Here is a 9,331-nt window from a genome sequence, read left to right as displayed (position 1 = left end):
CAGTGCTCAGGGTAGGATCTCTCCTGGTCCTTCTCTCAACTCTCGGGCCTCTCGTCAGCCAGTCAAGGGAATGCAGTGAACAAGATTCAGCCAATCAGAGACAGCAGATCTGATGACACACCAGCTGCCGGGCCGAGCCGCAGCACCCAGCGTTCACTTCCCAACCCCTCTCTCCCTGCCCAATCACAGACCTTTGCTGGATAACCCGAAGTCCCTCCCCACTGTCCCACATAAACGGGATCGGGGCAAACTGGGAAACTTTATGTAGAACATTGGGAGCAGCCAGACAGGGACAGAATAACAGCAGGAATGGGAGGGACAGACAACCTCCCCCAAACTCATTGGGATGAAGCATGTGGTCCCAGCCAGGCCCGAGGTCACAGGGAGGGGCTGTAGCCGCTGCCAGCTGAGGAGCTTTGTGAGCAGAGAAAAAGGGGTGACACTGGGCTGTGGTCTCCATGGGGAGCACACACCCTCCAGGGGAGGGGGGGACGACCCCCGGGACCCCCCCTCACCTTCTTGTGCAAGCAGAAGCCGAGCTTCTAAGCTGCTTCTGACACTTCTGAGCTTCTTCTGAAGTCCCACCACCAGAAAGATGAAGTCCCCGATACACATTAACATCTTGTTGCCTTCTAGTTACTCCCACTACATCCCAATCCCCCTCCCGTTCCCCCCAGTGCCTCCCCTGCTGCCCCCGGCGCTGTGGGGGCCGGGCCGTGCCCCAGTGCCGGCTCAGGGGGTGCTCCAGGCTGACATGCTCCACCTGGCAGCTGGAGCTGAGCCCGTGCCAGGGGGCAGTTTCCAGCAGCACCGGGAGCTGCTGGGTCCAGTCCCCGTTGGAGACCACGGCAGTGGCCAGCACGTGTCCTGAGAGCTGCTGCTGGCCCTGGGAGCAGCTCAGTTGGAACTTGGCAGGATAGAAATCCAGAGGAGGCAGCTGGGCTGGGCTGGGAGTTCAAGGGCACCAGGGAGATGGACATGCTGGGGGCACTGGGAGAGAGTGGGACACACTGGGATCAGCTTGGGGACACTGGGAGAGATGGGAGAGGCCTGGTATGGCACTGGGAGGGGCTGGGAATGAAGCTGGAGAGAGTGGGGAACACTGGGAGAGAGTGAAGTGGATTGGGGCAATGGGAGAGAGGGGGAGGTCTGGGATTGGACTTGAAAGAATTTGGGAGGGACTGGGGGTGCACTGGGAGAGTGGGGAGAGATTTGGAGGGGCACTGGAGGAGAGGGCAGAGGTCTGTGAGTGGAGTTAGAAGGACTGGGAGTGGACTGAGAATAGAATGGCTGTGGACTGAGAGGAATTGGGAGGGACTCTCAGAGGGACTGGGAGGGCTGAGATGGAAACGTGGGAGAGCAGTGGGAGAGACTGGGATGGACTAGCAGAGCTACCAGAATCAGTTGGGGTGAGGGGGCAGGAGGCCACGGGGATGGACACAAGGTGGGCTGAGGGCTCTGGGATGATTCCCAGGGAGGTCTTGAGTGGCTCCAGGGTCATTCCCAGGGCAGGGTCTGAGGGCACACACTCTGCCCCACACTCACCTCTGCGTTCCACGCTCACCTCTGCGCTCCACGAGGAACAGGGTGGATAATTTGTAGTTGTGTCGGCAGTGCCTGTCCACTGCAGCCTGTCTGTGCTCCATACATTTCAGGTTGCTGTTGCAGTACCTGGCAACCTTCTTCCCAAAGAAGGCGTCCCCCACAAACAACCCCACGTCGCTGTCAAAATGCAGGAGCTGCTCCTAGGTGTAGATGTTCCTCTCATGAACTTTGTATGGTCGGTGCACTTAATGAAGTGACACTCAGACTTACCCATCTCCTAGAACACACCTATAGACACAGGTCCGGGGATATTCCCCCAGCATCCCCCAGTAGTCAAGAGCTCCGGGGCAACCCCAACTCTGCACCCTCAGTGCCCCACGGCCGCCATGGGACCCTTCTTCCCACGGTTCCAGTTCCTATTTTCCTCCCCCTTTCCCATAACTTCCCGGTAGCCAGCCCACCACTCCCAGAACATTTGTTTGGGGGTCCCCCCACCTCATTTCCCTGTCTTTCCCCACTGTTCCCACCATGCCGCCACTTCTCTTTCCACCCCTCCCGCTCACCCGGGAGCTCCGCGTCCGCAGCCGAGGAGGCTCCCAGTGCCAGCAGTAGGGCCCCAGCTGCTGCCACACGCCCCATGCCCAGCGCCGGACAGGTTCTGACACCTCCCCCCTCCCCAAATTCCCCTGGCGGGCGGCGCTGGCGGCGAGGGCGGGGCGGGTTGGAGTCCAGCTGGGGAGCTCTGGGGGCTGTGGGACAGCCTGGCAACTGGGGAGTCATCAGTATGCTGCGCGCTGATTGGCTCAATTATTTGAGTGCCTTCTCTGATTGGCTGAGGAGAAGGACCGGGAGAGATCCCGCCCCGAGCACCGGCAGGGGCACAACAGACCCAGCCTGGGCACAGGAAGGGAATTTATTACCAATCAAATCACAGCAGGACAAGGACAAGAAATCTCTCTAACACCTTCTCTAAACCCAATAGGGGTCACCTGGAACAGGAATCCCCAGGGCTCTGCCCAACAGGGATCCCTGGGGATCATCCAACATGGATCCTTCCATGGGGGATGGAGCTGGAGCAGCGCACGAAGCTCTTCCCACACTCGGGGCACTCGTGGGGCCTCTCCCCATTGTGGATGTGCTGGTGTTTTCTCAGGGCAGAGGTCCACCCAGATCTCTTCTGACATTCCAAGCAGATGTAGGGCTGTTCCCCAGCATGGATCACCTGATGTTCAGACAGAGTAGGGATGTTCCTGAGGTTCATCCCACATTCCCCACACTCGTAGGACTTTCCTACAGAGTGGGTTTCCTGGTTCCAGATCAGGTTGGAGATCTAGCTGAAACCCTTCCCACATTCCAGGCACTTGTGTAGCTTCTCCTCCAGCTCGATATCTGTCCACCTTCCCATCACAAGGTGGGTCTTTCCTCCACACAGCTCCCTGGGCTGGGTTTGCAGTCCCTCCTTGTGCAGAATTTCCAGGGCTTTTCCTCTTCCTCCATCCTGGTATGCCTTGGGAATGAAAAATCCTGGTTTGGGGAAAAAAACAAGAGAATATTGTCTTGGGCTAAGGGTTACTCCTTGCCCAAGGTCATCTCAGCAAGTCAATGAGCATCTTGTGTCTATAAGAACATCTTGTGTCTATAAGGATTCAGCCCAAAACCCCTCCAAATGTCAAGACACAAATCAAAAACTCCCCAAACATAAAGAGTTATCCAATCCCCCTCCAAAATATAAAGATTCAGCCCCGCAAAAAAAAATCAAAGCACCAACATTTAGCTCAATAAAGCTCAGCAACACCAATATTCAGCCCCGTTGAAAATCGTGGATCCTCCTCTTCTGCCACCTGCTGCCTGGAGGGGTGAAGCTGGGGGGGGGGCAGGGGGCAACAGAGGGGGGGAGGCTGCAGATGCAGGGAGGAGTGGAACCTTGCGGTGCTTCCTGTTTGTGCTGCTCCTCTTCTTTTCCTGTGTCCCTACTCTTCCTCACATTCCTCTTCCTCCTACTATTCCTCCTGTGCAATCCCACCTTCTCCTCCCATGGCCGGGCATCGATTGACCGTTTTGAAGGTTCTTCAACCCTACTTCTCCTTCCCTTCTCCTCCTGCCCCCAGGCCCAGCACCCACTGCCGGCTCCCTCTTCCCCCCCCAGTCCCACAGCATCCCACCGCAGGGGCACGGATGGAGCTGGGCCAGCTCGGCCTGGGGCAGCGCTGGGCTCTCGGCCGCTTCCGCCCGCACTCGCTTCCCACTGCAGCCGCTCCCGCCACCACAGCGCGGGGGGGCCCGGCCTTGGCGCTCCCCCCTCCCACCTCCCCAAATTCCCCTCAAGGGGGGTGCCAAGGCCCGGGGGGGAGGGGCGCAGCTGGGCTCCAGCTGGGCAACGCTGGCAGCTGCGGCTCTGCCTGGACACTGATGAGTCATCAGCGCCGCGCGCTCTGATTGGCTCAGCCCTGCCTGAACCCTGCGCCTGCACCAAGGGGGGACACCCTGCTCCAGGGGGGATGGCCCCAAAACGGGTGAACCCCAGCAAAGGAAGAACAACAAAGGCTCTTTACAAACTGATCCTCTGAACCTCATTGGACATAGGGCCAGGGACGTGGACATAAGGAAGTGACAGGAGGAGCCATCAGCTGCACAAAATGTTATTAATTGATGACACAGCCAAGGTCCTGCTAAATTCATCAACTTCCAGAAGAACAACAAAGACTTAACACAGCCATCAATATCGTTAGCTAAACAAAAGTGGGGTGCATATTAAGGGGGTATGTAGCAGGTGCATTGGGAAGTCTGTACCTCTCCAGTACTTCAGCCAATGGGGAAAGGGGGAGGGAGATGTGACGAAGAAAATTTGGATGAAAAGGAGGCTGTGTCCTCCAACAAAATGTCCCATGGCATCTTCCGTTTTTATGAATGAAATTACTTTTACAGGACTCCTCTGCCTTCCTTGTGGACAGAAACCTCTGGGGATGTCAATTTTTCCACACACCTTGGGGCTCCTCCGCAATTCCTTCCACCGTCCGGGCCGGCGGGCAGTGAGTGCAGCTGAAGGTGCCTCACCCAGTTTGGGGGATCGGCTCCCTCGGCTGGCGGCGGCACCGGGGATTGACTGGGTACCCGAGAGTGAGCAGGAGACAGACGAGTGATGGATCAGGGCGGCTGTCAAGAGTCGGCAGGGAGAGAGCACTGAAAATCTCAGCAGTGACTACAGTGGGATCTTCGGGGAGTAAACATGGCAGGGCACCCAGGGAGGGGAGAAAAGGGAAAGCCAGAATGGGGTCCCAGCAAAAGGGATGAGGATCCCAAAATATCCCTCAAGGGTCCCTTGGGAGCACGTGGAGGTCGTTTGCACATTCTCCCAGAGGGAATTAAGGACATGGACACCCAGGGGGCCAATAAGAGAAGTCCAGATGGGATTTAGACAACAGGGGATGGATGGTGTTGGTGTGCTGGGAAGGGATTGGCTGAAGGGGAGTGTGCAGGAATGTGCTTAAGGCAAGAAGCAGCAGGAGGAATCTATGGGGTAAGAAAAAGGATGATGGAAAAGAAGAGGAAGAGAAAAATACTGAGGACTGGGATGTTTCTCTGAAGGGTCTTATCCTCAGAATTTTCCAGCTGACTCAGATCCTTTGTATCCCAGTTTTCCAGGCCAGGAAAAGAAGGAGGTCAGGATTTCAGGGGGTTTCTCTGAGCTGGGAGTGGCAGGAGCGGGCGTAGAGCTGCGGCACCGGGAGCACGGGCTGGGGGCCTGTGGGGAGCTGTGGGGCCGGGCCGGGGCTGTGGGGCAGCCGGGGCTCAGCGCCGGGCGCTGCCTGAGCCCAGCACCCCCCGGGCAGGGCCGGCAGTGGCCCCCGGCCCCCAAGGAGGCTGCGGGACGCCCCGGCCGCTGCCCGGCCCCGTGGAGCTGCCGGCCCTGCCCGCCGGGGGGGCCGCCTTTGGACACTGCGGCAGGACAGGGACCGGCTCTGGGATACGGGCTGGGGAGGGGAGCCTCAGCACAGCAAGCACGAGGAAGGAACAGCTCAGAAATGGGGATTAGACCTGCAAGGATCCACATGATCTTTTAAGCATTTCCTGTTGGGTCCCTGGAGAAAGGAAGGATTTTGCAGAAAGCTCAGCAGCTGCCACAGGATGAGCACCCCCAGGCACTGAGGGGGGCTGCAGCAGGGCCAGAAGAAGCCCCTGCAGCACTTGCTCACAAAGGCTCAGCAGCTGAATGCAGGAAGGGATGAGCAAAAGGCCAAGCTGAAGGCAAAGGCCATGGCACAGCTCCTACAGCCCCTGAGGGATCAAGCCCAGGGCCCAAGGGGGCCCCAGCACCCAGGGGACACCCTCGGCCACAAGCACCTGGCACAGGCATTGCCCTCCTGGCCAGGGGACAGCCCACCCAAACAGCCCCTGGCAAGGAATCAGCCTTCCAGCTGCAGGGCACAAGGACACTGCAAGCACAGACAGGAGCACCCTCAGCACGAGCAAGTCCAGCCCTTGATGGACACGGATTCTTAGCGGTGTCACAGCTCCCATTCCACCAGGGACCCACCACACTGCAGCCCTTGGGAACATTCAGGGTGGCTCTGGATCCAGAGGAGGCCTTTCCTGATGGGCACAGAGGCTTCATTATCCATTCTGAATCTTCGACCTAAAGGGGAAAATGCCAAAAATGTCTTTGATAATTCATGGGATAAGTGTGGGCAGCCCCGAAGAAATAGGGAAAATTAGATTTGGAGTCTCTCCAAATTTCCCTGAAGCAACCAGGACAAGAGGTGTCGAAAAGCAATCCCCTGTTCCAAGGGAGGGAAGGAAGGGCTCACAGCCTGTCTGTGAGTCCTGCTCAGGACACGGCTTTGGGAGCCAGAGATATCTCCATATAATGCTCCTATCCTGCCAAACAAGAAATCCAATGGAATCCACAGAATGCTGCAGGACCCAATAATAAATGAGGTGGTGAAACCGAGGCACCCCACAGTCTCAGATCCTTACACCATCCTCAACCAGGTGCCCTCCTCACACTGCTGCCATTCAGAACTTGATGCAAAAGATGCTTTCTGGGGATCTGCCCACTTCCAGAGGATGCAAACAGAATTCTGCCTTGGGCTGGCAACAAGAGGTAGAAGGGAAAATGCTCAAGACATGGACGGTCCTTCTGCAGGGATGCACGGAAGCACCGGCCTTATTGGGGCAAGCCTTGCAGGAAATATCAAAGGAATTGACCTCACCCCCAGGGACTGGCTTAATGCAGGATGTGGATGACTTGATCCAGTCAGGAGGACAAGGAGAAGTGGTAGAAGAAGCGCTGTGCAATGCCTTAATTTTCAGGCTAAAAAGCACCTTTGAGTATTTGAAAAAGGGTGCAAATAGTGGAGAAAAAGGTTAAATGTTTGGGACTTATTTTGACTGAAAGTTTGTGGTGTATTGACCCGGACTGCGTCCAGGGAATCTCAGAAGTAATGTTACCCAGCACTAAAAAGGACCTGCAACAATTCTGATAGTTAATAGGGAATTGCAGGAGTTGGATTGAGGATGCTCTTTTCTAGCAAGAACATTGTAGAACATCTTAACCCCAGACAGCCTCCATGTCAGTGTATGGACAAGAGAAAGAGAACAAACTTGAGAAAATGAAAACACAAAATTATTGGATTGATGCCCAGGCCATGGCTCTTCCAGAATCAGAAAATAAGTTTGAATTGTATGTGAATGTTAAACAGGGCCATGCCAAATGAATGCATATGCTAAAATGTTTAACCCAGGGGCCAGAGTGGCCTCATTGTCCCAGAACTGTGCAGCCACACCTTTAATGGGAACTGAGGCCCAAAAACTGATGGCAGGAGGATCTCCTATTGTTCAAGTCTAGCATCAGGTTAAAGCTTTGTACACCAAAAGAGCCTCCAAATGAATGAGCAGAGCTCAGTTATTACAGTATGAAACTTGTTCAGTGGCACAGGAGGATTTAGAATTGAGGCCAGGGGAAGGGTTTAACCCAGCCTCCTGTTTAAACAGCCTGGAGAGGGGGCTGGGAAGAAACCCATGACTGCATTCAAGTGACAGAGCTACAGACCCAGGCTGGGAGAGATTTATGAGACATTCCCGGGACTGAGAGAAAAAGTATGTTTCTGGATGGGTTTTGAAGGGCAACAGAAGGGAAAAGAGTGACAAGACTTGCTATTGTTAGTGAAAGGAAATTAGACAAAGCACTGGTTACTGCCCCCATGGTCAGCATAACTGGCTGAGCTGGGTGTGTTTGTAAAAGCCTGGCACTGAAATGCCCTGAGCAGGAAGGCTTAAATATCTTCTGCTGACACCAGGGCAGCTAACAGGATGGTAAAAGCAATTCTGACTTCCTCAGCAATCACTGGATCAGTTATCAAGGGATTTCTAAAACAAATAATTCCAAGAAAATGGATTCTGGAAGCAATAGACTCAGACAGGGGAACTCATTTTACAGGAAAGATCCTTCAGGGGCTTATGGCAGCTTTAGGAATACAGTGGGACCTTCACAATCCCCAGCACCCACACAGCTCAGGTCAGGTAGAAAGAATAAATGGGGAAATAAAGAAACACCTGTGGAAGCTGGTGATGATAGTAAAAGGTTTTAAAATCATAGAAAATTCGGGGACTTAGAAAGAAAGTTAGGCTTGGCAAGCCCTGGGAAAAGTGTTAAAAGTAGGCCCTGGGAAATGTTAGGCCTTGTGCTTGCTAAAGATCAGGTGAAACCGCACCTGTGTAATCAGTATATGATAAGTGATACAATTGTTAGATGTGATTAGATATAATTATTGTTTAAAGAACATGAGAAACAATGTTAGGGGGTTGAGAGGGGATCACAGGAAATCCATGCTTGGGTAAAACAATGCATACAATAGAACAATGTAAGTTTAATAATTAATATGTAAGTTATATAATGATAGAGTATAAAACATGTTCAACTCAAAAACAAGTTGGGTCAGATTTGGGTATGTGTACCCCTGGCACCCAGAGCTCTTCAACAAAGCACCTTCATATAATCATTCTGTGGTTTTGTGTTTCTGAATGATAACATTTTGGCGACCCCAGATGGGACCCTGTGAGTGCTGCTGAGCGAGCTCACGACCCGATCATGCTCCAGCCGGCACCGAGGGATTCTTGGGGAGCCCATCCGGCTGCGACCGTCTCTGCTGCTCACAATGTCCCCAGGAGGGAAAGGTAAGGTGCTTTACCTGGTCTGGGTGCCTGCCAGTTAGACGTGGCGAAAGCTGCGCTTGGTTGAGCTAAAGGAATTACTGTTGGTATTGCCTAGGCACCGTCCATCAGACGACTGCGAAAGTGTCACAGGTTCGGCATTTGTGGTGTATTGTTGTTGTAATATGGAGAAGATTAAAGGGGTTTGGGGCAGCAATGCTCCCATACCAGGTACTTCTCCTTTAGGGTGCTTATTAGCACATTGGAAACAAGGTAACTTTGGGGAAGAATTGCATAAGACTAAGTTAATTTCGGCGAGATCTCCCACAGAAAAAGACCCCAGCGACCCCATCTCATCTGTTGGTAGCTATACCCCCCCTCTTCTCTCTCTCTTTACTTTGTTTTCTTTATCTCTCTCTCTCTCTCTCTCTCTCCCCCTCTCCGCTATCACATAACCCTTGTTGGCACTAAAATAAAGGTGCATTATTGCTGTTGTGATTTAAACTGAAATCCCTTTGTGTCCTTTTTGCACTCTGAGATCAAACAAACCTCTCACAAGTCCCACTCGCATTATTGAATCATGACATTTAAACTGGAGTCACGGACAGGATTTCTGACAGACAGAAGGGGCTGCAGG

At 53.9% G+C, this 9,331-nt stretch overlaps 1 pseudogene; it reads right to left on the bottom strand.

The window, feature by feature from the left end:
• Positions 1–59: 59 nt before the first annotated feature.
• LOC148182341 (class II histocompatibility antigen, B-L beta chain-like) lies at positions 60–2,184 on the bottom strand (annotated as a pseudogene).
• Positions 2,185–9,331: the final 7,147 nt, after the last annotated feature.

The sequence above is a fragment of the Pseudopodoces humilis genome, chromosome 33, assembly GCF_049639895.1.
Source record: "Pseudopodoces humilis isolate 2021_Gansu_Grassland_sample_001 chromosome 33, ASM4963989v1, whole genome shotgun sequence".
In the NCBI taxonomy this organism is placed as follows: Eukaryota; Metazoa; Chordata; class Aves; order Passeriformes; family Paridae; genus Pseudopodoces; species Pseudopodoces humilis.
This window is presented reverse-complemented; position numbering and strand designations above follow the sequence as displayed.